Source organism: Haliotis rufescens, unplaced genomic scaffold (genome assembly GCF_023055435.1).
Source record: "Haliotis rufescens isolate VD_foot unplaced genomic scaffold, xgHalRufe1.0.p SCAF_6, whole genome shotgun sequence".
Lineage (NCBI taxonomy): Eukaryota > Metazoa > Mollusca > Gastropoda > Lepetellida > Haliotidae > Haliotis > Haliotis rufescens.
In genome coordinates this window covers 35,824,022-35,841,118 of record NW_025964334.1, presented here as the reverse complement: position 1 = coordinate 35,841,118, position 17,097 = coordinate 35,824,022, and the positions used below count along the sequence as shown (strand labels likewise).

The 17,097-nt window shown below is 40.5% G+C and overlaps 1 protein-coding gene across 7 annotated transcripts in view; it reads right to left on the bottom strand.

Moving 5' to 3' along the window:
• Positions 1-17,097, bottom strand: part of LOC124148530 (trithorax group protein osa-like) — a 140,119-nt gene that overhangs the window by 95,095 nt on the left and 27,927 nt on the right. The window contains exon 1 of one of the 7 annotated variants that reach the window (XM_046519650.2): positions 15,289-15,523. The exons of the other annotated variants lie outside the window; for them this stretch is intronic. The gene's annotated coding sequence lies outside the window, so the exon portion shown is untranslated. Of the gene's footprint in view, positions 1-15,288; positions 15,524-17,097 lie in introns of those variants that run through there. 7 annotated transcript variants of the gene reach the window in all.

Here is a 17,097-nt window from a genome sequence, read left to right as displayed (position 1 = left end):
ACACTGAATGTATCACGTTTTGACGACATACTTTTTACCAGCTGCTATTATCTTTTACACCTTAAAATTACATTAATGATCCTAACATCAAGTGCTTTTTGTGTCTGGTACGAAATTCAGTGGATGAGTGAGTGAGTGAGTGAGTGAGTGAGTGAGTGAGTGAGTGAGTGAGTGAGTGAGTGGGTCTGGGTGAGTGAGTCTGGGTGAGTGAGTGAGTGAGTGAGTGAGTGAGTGAGTGAGTGAGTGAGTGAGTGAGTGAGTGAGTGAGTGAGTGAGTGAGTGAGTGGTGATGGTGTAGGCTGAAATGTGAGTTTCTATAGCTAATTCCTACCCCTTACACAAAACACCAGAATCCATACTCTTGCTATCTTATCTACCCAAGAGTGAATGAGTATGGTTTTATTTTATTTTTTAAACAATATTCCAGTCATATTACAGTGGGGGACACCAGAAATGGGCTTCACACATTGCAGGTAAACAACCCAGGCCTTTTGCACGACAGACAAACGCTTTAACCACCAGGCTACCCCATCCCCGCTTCATTAAGGAAGTACACTGGCTCTATTTATCATTCCATTCAAAGCAGCCCCCTATATTCATGCTGGTCTGCTAGCCTGAGTCTACTTAATTGCGCCGAGGACTAGTCTTTAATTTCAAAGGCTGTTGCTTTTAATTTGTATGACTGGTACAGGGTTTTACCTTGACCTACAAAAGCAATATCATAGGTCCTCAAAGGAAATATGAGCGTCCTGTAAAGTAATAAAATGGTGTAGTGTAATGTACTGTTGTATTTAATAATTACTTTAATTACAGGAACTTTATATATTTTGTCAAGAATATAGTACAATGAATATTACTGTGCATCCCTCAGGATGCAATACATATTTTTTGTGCGTCCATTCTATACATTTGTGCATACAGGGCACACATTTCTGCGTAGCGTAAAACCCTTCAGGTACATTCTGGCTTGTTAGGTCAAAACTATGCAAACAGGTTCAGCAATTTGTCAGCTACAAACTAGTGAAAAAAGGTTTATACTAGTCCCCTGTGATAAGTCTTTTTTAAAAATGAATTATTAAGACTGCAAAGTAGATTTAATGTTTACTGACGGCAACACAACAAAATTAATCAGTTACAGTAGGTCAAAGCTTGATCCTTAGTGCAACTATAACAGAGCCCGCATCTCAGCATCCAAGGACTGTCACACATAAAACTCTTAATCAGAGCTATGGATAAGCTGTGTATTTTCGTAAAATACCCCCCAAAAATATTCAACTTTCAATTAACTTGCGTACAGAAACGCATACATTTAATGAAAAACTCAAATGCATAAAAACAGCATGCGTAAATACCCAATGAATCATTTTCAGCATGTGTACAATGGAGCTAATTTCCAAAACACAATTATAAGCTAGTTTACTTTCTGAGTCAAGCCTATAGTTAGAACCCTTATATACATATGAAACATTATTTTAATTTTTTTTAAAATCTCCAAATCCTTACTCATTTTGGGGAAAACCCAATAGAGAGATGAATAAATGAGTGAAAAAATATTGGTTACCCTATAAAAAATGTTAAAACCCAATTAAAATAGAAACCTTCGAGTAAAAACTCAAATTTCTCAAAAAGTTACCTTGAGCTCTGCTTAATATTACTCTAACAATGACAACAGTATTCATAACCTACAATCTTAAAACAAAACCACATACCAAAATAAAATTTCAATATTTGCTTACGTTATCTAACCCTGCCCGACCCCACACAACACACCAACCAGAGGCCCTCTCTATGACAATGTGTTATAATACAATCTTACACAAATTTTTCTCAAAGCCGAGTCAAAGTTGACCTTTGACCTATGACTGACTAACATGGGCAGGTCAAAGGTTAAGAATGCAGCCATAAACTACTAAGAGAGGAGCCGACTAGTTCTTGATAATGCAGGTAGAGGGAGCCTTTGGTATGAGAATAATCTCAACATGCTGGTGAGGTTCGTATTACCTCCCCAGCTCCACAAAGGCACGTCTACCTACTGACAACAATACCCAAGTCAACACCTTGTTGTTTTTTCTAAGAATATTACTATGACAAGCTATTAGACACGACTTTTATTTAAAGGCTTCTGGGTCAACATGGGACATAAATTTTCTGTCCCTGTTTAAACAGAAGATGTTTAACAAGCTCAAGAAGTTCATAGTCCATGGTTTATTAGAAGTCTACTTTGGGGGTAGAAAATCTCTTAAGGGTATCCTTCACATGAGGGTGCTTTAGGAACAGTTGGAATGGCCATCTTTATTGACCTTTCATGGGAAGGAAACACTCCAGTCGGCAGCCATCATGATCTGATCTGAAGATGTATCATTAATCACTGACTGCTACTTTGTTCAATAATGCATGTTTACAACAAAGCATATTTGAAGACATGTGAGGGCTGAGTGCTATATTCATCTGTCGCTATTCATGAAAGGTTAACATAGTCAAATATAACATACATGAGTGAGTGAGTGAGTGAGTGAGTGAGTGAGTGAGAATTTCTAACATGGGTGAGCTAGTGGTTTAACATGATTTCACTGTAGGTGTTAAAAGTTTACCAATTTTGGTGCTGACAAAACATAAATTGGGTGAAATCTGGGATTCAAACCAAGGAACATGACTCTGACATGCCTTAGAGACACAACTCAACTCACAGTGAATTTTGGCTATTGAAAATTGAGAGAGGGAGCAAGTTTTATTTAACATGATCGAACCCGGACCAGGCCAACCATGGATATCATTTGCACACGATGACAAATCACACATGGTAACCCATCTTCCGGAGAACGCAAGCGTATCCAAATCCTATATCAAAACCTTGCCACATGGAGCCTCCTTTTATTGGCTCGATCCTGGCACCACCTCACGTAGATCACAAGTTGTGCCCCTTTTAATGAAAACACGATATCCAATCAGATCACTGTTCTTATCTCATATCACAAAAATGGCGACTACACAGCGATCAGGTCATGTATACACTGAAGTTGACTGAAAATTTATCTTTATCAGTCATACAGAAGTCAGAAGGAATTAATTGTTTTCTATCCATATCTTGTCATTTTTGAAAAAAATACCCAAACTGAGCTGTGGACTAAAAGAAACACTTGTTTTCTCACCTCATCACCATGTTTCAATAAAAAAACTCCAGAGTTAGCTACGGAGTAGTCTGCCCCTGAACAACAACTTCCTAGCCAGTAGCGCCCTCTCTAGCTACTGGTCATCCTCCCTTCTAGTAGTTCTACTCTGAGCACTCATGTTTGTGTGCTCGCTCATGGCTAAGCAGAAAACTGTTTGTATCCTCCGCATATCAAATCATTTTTCCAAAAACAACCTGTCCAAAATAAGCTGTACTTACTTACTTACTTATATTGGAGATTTAACATGCGCTTTCTGACTGCAAGCGAATGTCGCACATGGGCCCGGCCAGGCCATTTAATGTGTTTCCGAAAAGGGGAAAAATGAGTTTGTGCAACCCAGGAGGGGGGCTTTAGGGGTTGCTTATATAGTAATTTTGAAATTGTGAGATTTGGAAAGAATGCCAAGAGTGGGTAGAGGACGAACTAAGGGAGCTGTGTGTGTTGGGTGGTTGTTAGATTAGGTAGTTTTGGTTTTAATATTTTATTTGGGTTTAAATATGACTAATTAGTCCTGTTTTAATTAGGTATATGCCTAAGGCTTTGAATTTTTCTAATTTATTTTGTGGATTTAGGATTGATTCTAGTGTAAGTGCGGTTTTAAGATTTAGGGTGGTCTGTAGTGTTGTTTGGTGTGTTTGGTAGTGTGTGCAGTGAATGAAGCCGTGGACCAGTCTGCCCTCAACAAGCAACTCCTACCCAGTATCAGCCCTATCTAGCCACTCGTCATCCTCTCACCCTTGCACTCCGTGCACCCGCACCCATGTTTGTGTGCCCCTTTATGACTAACATCCCTGTTATTTAACACCTAGGAGATTGCCTGTCCCACAATGCCCAGCCTCCTTAAATGCTGCCTGCTTGAATAACTGACCATGCCTGGGGCCATTCTTGACCCCACTGGTCAGGGTTGGTTGTGAGGCAGATTAGGGCCTGTGTTTACGCACATGAATAACTTGGGGGGTAATCTCCTTCTGAGTGATGACACTGTTTGACTTGGGGAAAGTTTGTGAATGACCGTGATTGGAGGTCACTTCATGAATAATTAGGAATAGTGGAACTTGGATACTTGTGAATGGATCATTGTGAAATGGGAAATTAAGATATTTGTGAACACAAAATCTTGGATAATGATGGATGCATTTGTCAGTTGTGAAGTGTGGTGCCTTAAAATTACTGAATCTTGGATAATTATGAAATCATTAAATGTGAATCCTTGTAATTGGGAATATTGAAATCTCCAAATTGTCAAACATGAATTTGGATAATTGTGGTTAAACCAGTAACAAATGGCTATATCACCTAACACAGCCGTGTGTGTTAAGCCTCCAGGGCCAATATTGCTGCTACATCACAATGGATAACACCAAGAATGGTATTAACTAAATGAGTGAGCTTTATTTTAGCCTGCCTTCAACATCATGGTTGAGGAGTACCAAAACCAAGCTTCACACATTCTACCCATGAGGGAATCAAACTCAGGCCTTCGGCATTGCAAGCAAACGCTGTACCTACCGGGCTACCTACCCATTAACATATGGAACGCTGTGGGTCATCAAATCAAGGTGTATCAAAGATACTTTCTATAATTCTATATCTATCAAGTGCATGTAGATCTACTAATCATAGCTGATAATCCACACATCAACACTAAACTCGACTGAAAATGATGCCAGAAAATCAATTGAAGCGAGTGAACATTCGTAGTGTGAATGTAGCACACTTTACTTCACTAACAAACATCACTTCAATTCTTCTCATGTATTGTTCGCGCAAACATCAAGATGGATGCTTATGTTTAGTTAACTCCATATTTCACAATTTGGAAACCACATCACAGCAGGTACCCTCACGAACAGGTTTCAGGTGGCTGACTTGGGTGAACAAATCTCGAAACCAACAAAGGCTGAGTACTGGTATATAGCAATCGATGACAGCCTGTTGGCTTCCAGGTGATACATGCAGTATATAAATACACATTTACAGTGGCAACGGATGGTTTAACATCTTCACTTTAATTAGAGAATAAAATTCATCTGGAATATCTACCATATCGACACGGTAAACTAATCAATAGCTTCACCGACTGTACTGAGTACATTTTGTTTTGTACATACACAATGGCAAAAACTGGGTCAAAGAAATATATGAATATTTAATGGAAAGGCAGATGTAAACATGACAACCATAACAATGTAATCATCAAGGTTGGAATGAGTTGGGCTTAACACCTCTCTGAAAAGTACTCCATCAAGGTTTACATCCAGGACTGATGCCCACTTATAGTGCTAGCCCACTGAGATACCATGTTTAACATGAATACCCCACTCTGCCACAGTATACTGACTCCGAGCCGACCAATCCTTGTTTTAGACCCTTAATGCCAAGCATCAGACAGGGTAACAACAAGTACCATCTTTTAACGTCTTTTGGTATGACGCGGCCGGGGTTCGAGCCCCGGACCTTCGCTCTCCGGGCGGACGCTCTACCACTAGACCACGGAGGAGGTCCATGGGTAACAGTTATAGTGATGTATTCCACTGCTCATTCATTTTAATAGTTGTCCACTTGTAAAATGCATAACTCCAAATGCAATGTGTGCTTGAAGCACCCCTTTATTATTGCCCCGTCAGTGGACTAGTGTGCACTCGAATTTTCATTCTCTGCTCCATGGGGACCATACAACCCAAGCTGCCTGTGACGTGCTAGAAGGTTAACAGTCACACTACCATCCCATTCTTCCTGGTACCCATTCACTGCCGGGTGAACAGAGGCTTATTTGGAACAAAGTCACAATGCATACAAAAATACAGTATCATGACTCAAGTGTCAAGATTTGTATCGATACATGATGTAGGTGTATTGCGAAACCCCTTCAAGGCAGATGACAATGCCATACAGTCACAGAAGCTAGAAGAGCGAGTAAGGGAGTTGGGTTTAACGCCGCTTTTAACAGTATTCCATTTATATCACGGTGTGTCAGCTTAAGGTGGGAGGAAAGCCTGAAGTGATGAAGGCCTTTACCACTTTGGTGAAACCCAGGCGCAAGGGTATGGTGCTGACAAACCTAGAAACATAATCAGAAAAGCTGGAAGAAGAATCCATTTGTCAAGCCCTGACCTCCATGCACTGCAACATGCTCAAAGCGCTGTAACTTTTTCCAACAAACTGGGTGATGACCTGCATAATTCTGTGCTCTAGTTTACGAGTTGCAACACGACTGATAAACATCATCTCAAACATAACAAACTCCTGTCCTAATAATCGAGTTATTGACTAATGAGCTGAACTGATCACAACCACCTGATGCTAGTCAATCTCTGCAGAACTTGCCCTAATGGCTCCATTCATGAGATTACTTACTATAAAGTTTGATCCTCACTGTTACCCCTGGGTGATAATAGCCTCATGATGGCTTTTCCTTGCTAAACGACAACATCAACTATCAGGCAGGTCTATGAATGTGGACCTGTCATGGTCATCTATGATTTTGTTTGCAGTTTAACGCCACAGTCAGCAATATTCTAGCCGTATGACAGGGGTCTGTAAATAATCGAGTCTGGACCAGACAATCCAGTGATTGACATCATGAGCATCGATCTACGCAACTGGGATACGATGACATACATCAACCAAGTCAGCAAGCCTGACCACCTGATCACGTAAGTCACCTCTTATGACAAGCATAGTTGCTTCTTACAGCAACCATGGGTTGCTGAAGACCCATTCTACCCCGGATCTATAAACTTGGATGTTTTGCTTGTTGGTTAATCCCATACGCAGACATATTCCAATTTTATTCCAGCTATATGACAGCGGCCAGCAAATAATCAAGTTAGGACCAAACAATCCAGTGACTGATATGAGCATCTTCAGGGCACATTGATCCATTAAGTCACCTCGTATGCCCAGTGTAAGCTGGGGGGACATATTCTAACCCAAAATCCCCAGGGGTCATATAGATTGATGAGCAAAGTCTCCCTGACTTTACTTTAGTAACATAGCTGCCCCACTACACTCATCCAATATAAACTATACAATTAACAAACCAGCTTTCAAATCATGTCGTCCAGGAATTTATCACCTTATTAAATGGGTCGACCATTGATATTCTGTGAGAGGCCTGGGATTCACTTAATGTTTTAACTGATCTCATAGCTTGGGGGAAAACCTTGTCTTCTTTTACAACAAATTTTTGTTCTCAGGACATATTGGATAGTTCTGAAAAATACTGTGTCATGGGTAAAAAAAACATTTGAGGCTCCCTTCAGAGAATTTTAAAAATATGTTTTTGAAGCACTGACTGAAAAGACATCCGAAGCCCCCAAACCCCCATCAGAGAGAGAGAGAGAGAGAGAGAGAGAGAGAGAGAGAGAGAGAGAGAGAGAGAGAGAGAGAGAGAGAGAGAGAGAGAGAGAGAGAGAGAGAGAGAGAGAGAGAGAAGAAAAAAAATGGTGTTACGCCGCTTTTAGCAATATTCCAACAATACCCCGGTGGGAGACTACAGAAATGGGCTTCACACATACATGGTACTCATGTTGGGAATCGAACCTGGGTCTTCAGTGTGACGAGCTAACGTTTCAACCACTGGATAGCACACATGCCCCCCCGCCCACACATCAAAATGGCCATAATATACCAATCCAAATATCACAGCACCAAATACAGTCTGTTCAGATAAGAACATGGACATTCCTCCCATCACCAGCAGCATCACTCTCCCCCAGACCTGCCTAATAATCTTGCAGGAACAAACTTAAAACAAACGTCATAATATGTATAAACACACCAATCTCAGGAAACAGAGAAGACAATCTGTGAGTCATCCTCCTAACCTGGTGCAGCATCTTCTCCTACAGTCAGGGCTATAAATAGAGAACACTTCTATCATTTGATGTGGGTGAACTTGACTCATTGTAAACACTTGCTTGCAAACAAGGACAAATGGTACCAGTATGCTGCACTGTTAAAAACACTTTATTTATCAAGTTTTCAGTACCTTTGGGAGGCACGTGTTTTGTCAATTAAGTTGGAAACTCATTACGACAGTCCTCTTTACTGTGGAAACTTCGACTTCAGTGAATGCAGCTGTGATGAAATCATTTAGTTGTTCATCGTCATTCTTAACATAATCCTAACCGTTTTGCATGAACCATCTCAATAGCTCATTTTGAATGTGCCATTACAGAAGGTGAAACCTCCATTTAAAATTCTGGGGAATTAAATTTTTTTTTTGCATTATAAGCTTTTCCCAGAAGCGAACTATGGCATCCTGTACACATATAAGTGTGGACATAAACTATTAACAGTGCAAGTCCTTGGGAATGAAAAAGGTTTTGCGGTTGGAATCATTATAACTATCCCAAATTGTACTTACATATAACTGACATTTCTATTCAGGTAGAAATATACTCCATAGTTCAGAGTAACAATGGTTGATTTGTCTTTAGTCTCACATCAATAATCACTGTATTGCTTCTGAGCATATGCAATAAATATGTTATACTACAACAATTCTGGTCTACATGGCACCAGCATGGTTCTCCTCTGCTTATGCCATGGGCGCTAAAAATTACTGAAAGTCTGACTTGGAAATAGAAGACCCAGATAATTCCTTGGTCCTATGCTGGTTTAATGGATCAGGTGGCCAGGCTCACTGACTTGCTTGATGGTGCATCATTGTACCCCAATGGTGTGGATCATTGCTCACAATATCAATCACTGGATTGTCTGATCCAGACTCAACTATTGTTCTGCAGGCCACTGTGATCAAGATTGACTTGCTGAGTGTGGCATTAACAAAGAGGACAGCAAGGAGGAGACAGTACATGAAGTCTGTCACTCATGTTGAAATCAGTTACAGGAAAATATCACAAAGAATTAAAGAAATTTGGTTACATTGGGGAATATTATGAAGACTGATTGTTGTCCTAAACATTCTTTTCAAAACTGGTAATAATACAGAAGAATGACCTTTTGAAATCGATAAAATCATGACAAAGAATGTCTTTACACCATTTGTTTTCAAGAAAAATCACTGCATATTTCCAGCATATTTTGAACTTACTGATTCCTCAATGTCTTTCACCCATCAAATACTTCCACAGAACCTTATCCAAACTCCCATCAGACCGCCCACTCAACCAACACCGCAGTGGAGTGGAGGTCATGTTGAACACTGGTTCACTGATAGCGGTGGGGGGTGGGGATTTGACCTCTTGTTGGTGTTTGTGATACCTACTGTATACTTACTAGATAAATATTGATCGTGATACTTGTTATCTTATCCCAGCCCGCCCCATGTTGTTCATGTGGGATTAGCTGGGTACTGGGACCAGGGGTCAACTGACCAGATAGATGGTGCGATATATCCCTCATCACAGTGGCAAAATATCACTGATGGAAGACGACTTGAGCAGTCAACTGTCAAGTTGGACAAACAACACTATCAAAAAGAATATTTGATTATAAATTTTTTTGCCCACATTGTGACCAATGTATAAGAGCCTGTTCCAAAAAGCATCACAAAATGTTTTGAAAACATAATGTCCTTTATCAAGAAAACACAAAGTGATTTCCTGTCTGACATTCTTAATAATCACTACACCATATTGCTTGTTTAATAAGTAATATTTCACTCAATGGTATTGGTAGAATTCTGATAAAACTGTTGTTATGATTTTGCCCTAATTGTAATGGTAGGCACATCTGGATCTGGGACAAAAACACTTTCACCTTGCAACAACGTGACCATCATACCTGTCTGGTCCAGCATGGGGCAGGGGGAACAATACTTCTAGAAAAACGTTAAGGATCACTTGATTACTATACTTACTCTGCCATGCAAGATATTATCATACTACATCCAAACAAAGATCACAGGAAATTTTGCTACACACATATATTTCAAACCAGGAAGGAACAAAACCTTGATAGCTGTCATATTTTTAGAAACATTTTGAAAATGAGTTTCACACCACTTCCGATTGCGAAAATGTTTGGAAAAGTAATATTTTAAAGAGTGAGTGAGTGAGTGAGTATGGTGAGAAGTTTTAGCCATGGTCCAACATCAACACAGCCGGGAACACCAGAATTTGGTTTCATATATTGTACCTATGTACCTTGTACCTTGAACTCAGGCCTTTGGCCACCAGGCCCACCCACTGGACCAACTAATGTAGTGAGTGAGTGAGTGAGTGAGTGAGTGAGTGAGTATGGTTTTACGCCCTTCTTAGCAATATTCAAGCAATAACCCGGTGGGGGACACCAGAAATGGACTTCACACATTGTACCCATGTCGGGAATCGAACCCGGGTCTTCGGCGTGACGAGCGAATGCTTTAACCACTAGGCTACCTGACCACCCCCCAACTAATGGAGAGTTCATGATGAAACCAGCTTAACATTGAATACTTGTGTTGCTTTAGAACATATCCTTAAGCAGTACCATCTTTAACATCTCTTGGTGATGTCTACAGCATACATGTACTGATGGCCACATTTCTTAACAAGTTTCAGAACCTTTTCAAATTTATCTTTTGAACATGCGACTCTGGTCAAAAGATGAACATAAGTAAAATTTGAAAAGACATTAACAGAGTGAGTGAGTCAATGTGGTTTTACTTTGCATTTGCAAATATTCCAACAGACCGGGCAGAGGACACGACACTAGTGTTCACAAAATGTACTAATGTAGGGAATCAAACCTGGGTTTACAGCATGAGCGAACGCTTTAACCACTAGGCTAACCAACCTTGACTACTGATTGTGCTGAAAAGTGATATTAACTGGCAGCAATGCTACATGTGGTAACGAGAATATTCCTCATGCAAAGGTTGGATATCCATTGATACAAACATGGCCCACATTTCACAGGATATCCAATTTATGGCATTAATACAAAATGTCAAAAAGTTATCACCGATCTTGCTGGCTTCATTAGTGTCTAAAGGCAACAAGGTAAATTATGTTTCAGATGTCATTTACCCCCATGGTAAGTTCATTTCACACTGCAATGTCTCCATGAATAATTTCGTTTCCGATATAATATTATGACTATCCTCACGATAAGCCCAAATACGGCCCGTCACCAAGACTCCTAAATTTCATAAGTTACGACAGAAAACCCTTGAAACATAACCTTTCTTTGAAAAGTACACGTCATATACGCCTGTCGTCAGCTGGGCATTTGATGTTAAACAAAGAACAAATCACACACAATGTTGGATCAAAAACAGAGATAATTTGTTAAAATAAAACAAATTTTGACCATTTGATCACATCAGGCTCTTTCCCACCTCAAAGCGTGAACTTTGCAAAGACTGAACATTATGTAGAGATTATGGGCAGGTTACAGTATCGGTGTGGCTCCTAACGTCAGAAACACAAAGTGAAACATTCTTTGGCACTAGTTTTCCCCAGACACTGTGGCTGGCTGGCCCATGTGCCTGAAACAGGATAGGCAGGCATCTACACTCACACAGAGAGGAGACCCTAGTTTCGTGGCAAGCAACCAAAGACCCTATTTCTCCCAGCACACAGCTTTGTTACATCAACATCACACAATTTGCTGCTCACAATGAGATAAATGGCCGATACAAATTGTAGAGGTGGCTGATATATAATGTCTAACCATTATATATCACAAAATTTGGGCCAAAACGGAAATACCTTTTTTACTTGTCCACTTTATCCTGCCTATAATCTGTGTGTTGACCAAGGGATCTACCTGGGTCTATTTTTGAGTCCATGGCAATTGTGTGTAAATGTTTGTTGCTTAACACAGCACTCAGCAATATTCCAGCTACATGACGGCGGTCTGTAAATAATCAAGTCTGGATCAGACAATACAGTGAGTGGCATTATAAGCAATGTTCCACTCGGTTTGGGTACAATGATACGCCATCTACCAAGTCACAGTCTGACCACCCGATCGCCTCTTACGACCTGCATAGGTTTCTGGGGACCAATTATAGGCCAGATCACCACCAGGACCAGGGCAATAGTCTCACAGCAATAAACTTGGGAGGTCAAGGTTGGTGGCGACATGTGGAAGGTTTCACTTGAATTCCAAAATTCTTTCTAATGTCCCATCATTGCACATGTTCAGAAGAATAATGCTCATTGTAGACGGATAGCTAATAAAATCAAGCATCTACTCTATGAGTATATTTCTTACCAGAAAAGTCTGCCATAGAAAACATGCAACCTACAGTTTTGATTTAGCCATGTTTTTGTGTCCTCCAGGAATACAATGTTTGTTTGTTTGTTGTTTAATGCCACAATCAGAAATATTCCAGCTATATGCCGGCGGTCTGTAAATAATCAAGTCAGGACCAGACAACCCAGTGATTTACATCATGAGCATAGATCTACAGAATTGGGATGACGTGCATCGAGTCAGCAAGCCTGACTATCTGATCCTGTTAGTCGCCTCTTACAAGCAGTCGTCTCTAACAGCAGGGATGGGTTGCTGAAGACCTATTCTAACACAGATCTTCATGTGTCGACTTGCAATGTAAAGAATGTGTGTTTCTTTTACCAATTTGTATGCATAAGGGACACAATCTTACTTTCTTCTGAAATCTTTGTTTGTTTTGTTTGTTTGTTGTTTAACGCCGCACTCAGCAATATTCCAGCTATATGACAGCGGTCTGTAAATAATCGAGTCTGGACCAGACAATCCAGTGATTGACATCATGAGCATCGATCCACGGAATTGGGATCGATGACATGCATCAAACCAAGTTAGCGAGCCTGACCACCCGATCCCGTTAGTTGCCTTTTATGACAAGCATAGTCGCCTTTTACGGCAAGCATGGGTTGCTGAAGACCTATTCTATCCTGGATCTTCACGGGTCTCTGAAATCAATGGGATATTGGGCTGTTATAAGATATATTCTGAAATTAATGGAATATATCTTATAACAGCCCAAGAGTCAACAATATTATAGAAGTCATTTCGACCACAGTCAGCACTAAAGTGAATCAGAGCTGGTTATTAATATCTGTGTCTGTATGTACAAAGCAGAGGCTGACAGCTTGAGCATGTTCCATGTCCCAGTCAGTGAGTGAGGTATGTTTAATGCCATCCTCAGCAATATTCCAGCTACATCACAGTTGACAAGTTTTGTCCCGTTAATGTTGAGCACCAGGCAGGGTAACAACAAGTATCACTTTTAGGGCAGGGGATCGAACCACCAACCTTTTACTCTCAGGGGAGATACCATATCCACTACACCACGGGGTGTCTGGGGAACATTTAAACCTCAAAGCCACAGAGTAATTGTCACATGTATTTGTAGAAATATAGCACAGATATGATTAGAATATGCTGAGGACAACCAGAGTATATATACATCATGGCTGACAAATTAACACCACTTATATTACACAAATTCTAAAGTTCATCCTTGCCATTAAATGCTAATGATGGATTTGTTGGAAAAAACAAGATCATTGCAAAACCAAATGTCATACCCCACGATCACAACATTGCTATGCATTTGTTTCAGTACAAATGAAATGTTACAAGTAATTCATGTTAAAACATGTACATCATGTGTGACAGTATTTGATTGTTGTTTTTTGACACACTCAGTAATATTCCAGTGAGTGAGTGAGTGAGTGCGTGAGTGCGTGAGTGAGTGAGTGAGTGGGTAAGGATAGTTTTAGGCCATATCACAACCATCCCAATAATCTGGTCATATATGAGTGGCTGAATAAATGGTTTAAACAGCAGCAAATGTTTTATTCCAGTTATATATCAAAATCTGGACCAGACAAACCAGTAACTACTAGCATACACCATCAAATATTTTTCATCAAAATGTAACCATTTGCCCTTTCAATCAAAATCCCTATACAGTTCCATTTTTTTCAGATATTCGAGAAACAAATAGTGTGAAAAAAATTCCAAGATGATCCAAATTTGAAGAGAAATGCAACTGGCACATTCAATAGAGCTATGAAAAAACCTAATAGGATAGAATTCAGTGGAATATCAAATTGACTAACAGAAATGTCAAACTCAGAAAGATGATCACACATGCTCTTAAATATTAATCTAGAGATACCCAACTCCACAGGATAAAATGTGAATCAACGTTCAAACCAACACAAAATTCGAAGAATCACCTGTAAATAAAAATATTTAATTGATTTTATCTAACTTAAAGTCCTAAATTAACAGTTATTACAAAACTGAAAAAAAACAAAAAAAAACAATTTCATTGGAAAAAATTAATTATGGCAAATAAAAATAGATTCTAAATAAATTTCACTAGAATTGATCATGACCATTTCAACACGGTTTAAACAGGAACTTCTATGACATACCATCTACACACGGAGACCCCTCTACACACACGGAGACCCTCTACACACGGAGACCTGTCTACACACACGGAGACCTCTCTACACACACGTAGACCTCTCTACACACAGGGAGACCCCTCTACACACAGGGAGACCCCTCTACACACACAGAGACCCCTCGGAGACCCCTCTACACACACAGAGACCCCTCTACACACACGGAGACCCTTCTACACAGATGGATACCCCTCTACACACGGAGAGACCCCTCTGCAAGACTCATTTCATGACATTTTGTTAAGCTTCCAGATCAGATACTCAATTTATGCTGTTTAAATATTCATCCACATTTTCAAGATAAGAAGGGTAATTATTTGACATTTATATATCAACATTCTTTCCAAAAACCAATACCATGTAAAACTAGAAATGAAGATGTGGAGGGAAGACGGAGAGCAAGAGAAACTAGTCCAGCAATTCTTTTCCAAATGGGTAGTCAATATGTATTCCAAACCTACACAGTCTTTGCCAATTACCTCAGAAAAATACTAAATCCCACAGGAAAAGTTTCAAGAGCAACATGTGACACAATTGCCACAAATGATGACGTTTAGTGAAAGGTTGGTAAGCCACACGTTTCTGTCCTAGTGTGTTGTTGTTAGTTGATAACAGTAGGAGACCTCGCCACCCGCCACAATTGGCTGAAATAGGTCACAATCTCAGCTGCTAACACCATGATCCACACCTCACTGGAGGGCGAAACACTCAGTCCCCACCTCACCAGCTCACAAACAACAAAACACAGTTACCCCTTGTTTTTCCATGGCTGCAATCCCGAGTGAGTCTCCGCACTGAGTGTATCCTGGGTCAGTTGCCTCACTTCAAGGCAGAAACATGCTCACACTCCTCACCACATTCCTCCAGGATAAAAATGGCAACCCTGTAGACCACTAACACTGATACAGCTAGGCTATTGAGAGACTCTCTCACAAAGGGCCAATACTAGAAGACTTATTGTGTAAACAATCTTCCACCTCACAATTAGGTCTAGCTTGCCTCAGCTGAGAGGCTGGCTGGCCACGGTTCCGCTTGGTCGGTCTGACCTCCGACCTCTGACCCTTCACCAGACACTGGGCCAGACAGTGGTGGAAGTCAGTGGGCTGCAGCAACTCCTCTGCAACTCCATTGCTGTTGCAATGTTTACAGACACATGAAGGGCCTCTCTCCGCCCATTCACTTAAAAAGATTGGTGGCAACTGAGATTCTGGATGCTTGTATTTCTCTGCTGATTCCTTTATTTAATTTTTGCTGGTCACTTCGATTCGAGACTCTTCTTATATTATTTTTCCCTGGTGATCATTTAAATTTAATATCTAATCATCTAATATTTGAAACATCCAAATCTGCTGGTCAAATTGCAATGGTAGTGAATATTGGCATTGTCAACTTTCTTTTCAATACTGTCAAACATTAAATTCACTGAATTCCTGGATAAGGTTACACTACTTGTTGGTGCATACTAATCCAGTATCCGCCCAGGTCCCATACACTACAATCCAGCGCCCAAACAATACAATCCAATATCCACCCAGAAAATCCTGTACCCACCCATCCAGATTCCCACCTCACCCATCCAGTATAATCCTGTACCCATCCAGTTTCCCACTCCCTACCCATCCAGTACAATCCAATACCCACCCAGTAAATCCTGTACCCACCCATCCAGTTTCCCACCTCACTCATCCAGTACAAACCTGTACCCATCCAGTTTCCCACTCCCTACCCATCCAGTACAATCCAATACCCATCCAGTACAATCCAATACCCACCCAGTAAATCCTGTACCCACCCATCCAGTTTCCCACCTCACTCATCCAGTACAATCCTGTACCCATCCAGTTTCCCACTCCCTACCCATCCAGTTTCCCACTCCCTACCCATCCAGTACAATCCTGTACCCATCCAGTTTCCCGCTCCCTACCCATCCAGTTTCCCACTCCCTACCCATCCAGTTTCCCACTCCCTACCCATCCAGTTTCCCGCTCCCTACCCATCCAGTTTCCCACTCCCTACCCATCCAGTTTCCCACTCCCTACCCATCCAGTACAATCTAATATCCATCAATCTATCCAGTACCCTACTCACACTGAATCCAAGCCAGCATGGCAAGAATCCAAACACCTATATTTTCTGGCAATAAAACATACTGCTCACATGTAACCTGATAATAGTTATCATCTGGGATGTATTACGAAAATCAGCTGTCCACATGATACATACATCATATGTATTAATCAAGTAATCTGTCACAGTTCAACATTTCTGGATGTTGGTTCAGATGGTACAGTCAAAATTGTAATGGCACAGCTAAAATAATATTCCATTGCTGGCGGGCACAATTAAATAAAGTATTCCTGCAATTGTTTAATTCCAAACTGCACATGTAACATCTTTCCAAGTACCATATTTACTTGTGTAAAGCGCAATTGATTGTAACCCATGGCCACTGGTAGCCATATTTGATTTCCAATCCTGTGCCTTGAACAACTTGGAACTACATGTGGTGACCATCTCACCCACCAAGTTTCAGACCATTAGCCCTTAAGTTTTCCAGAAAA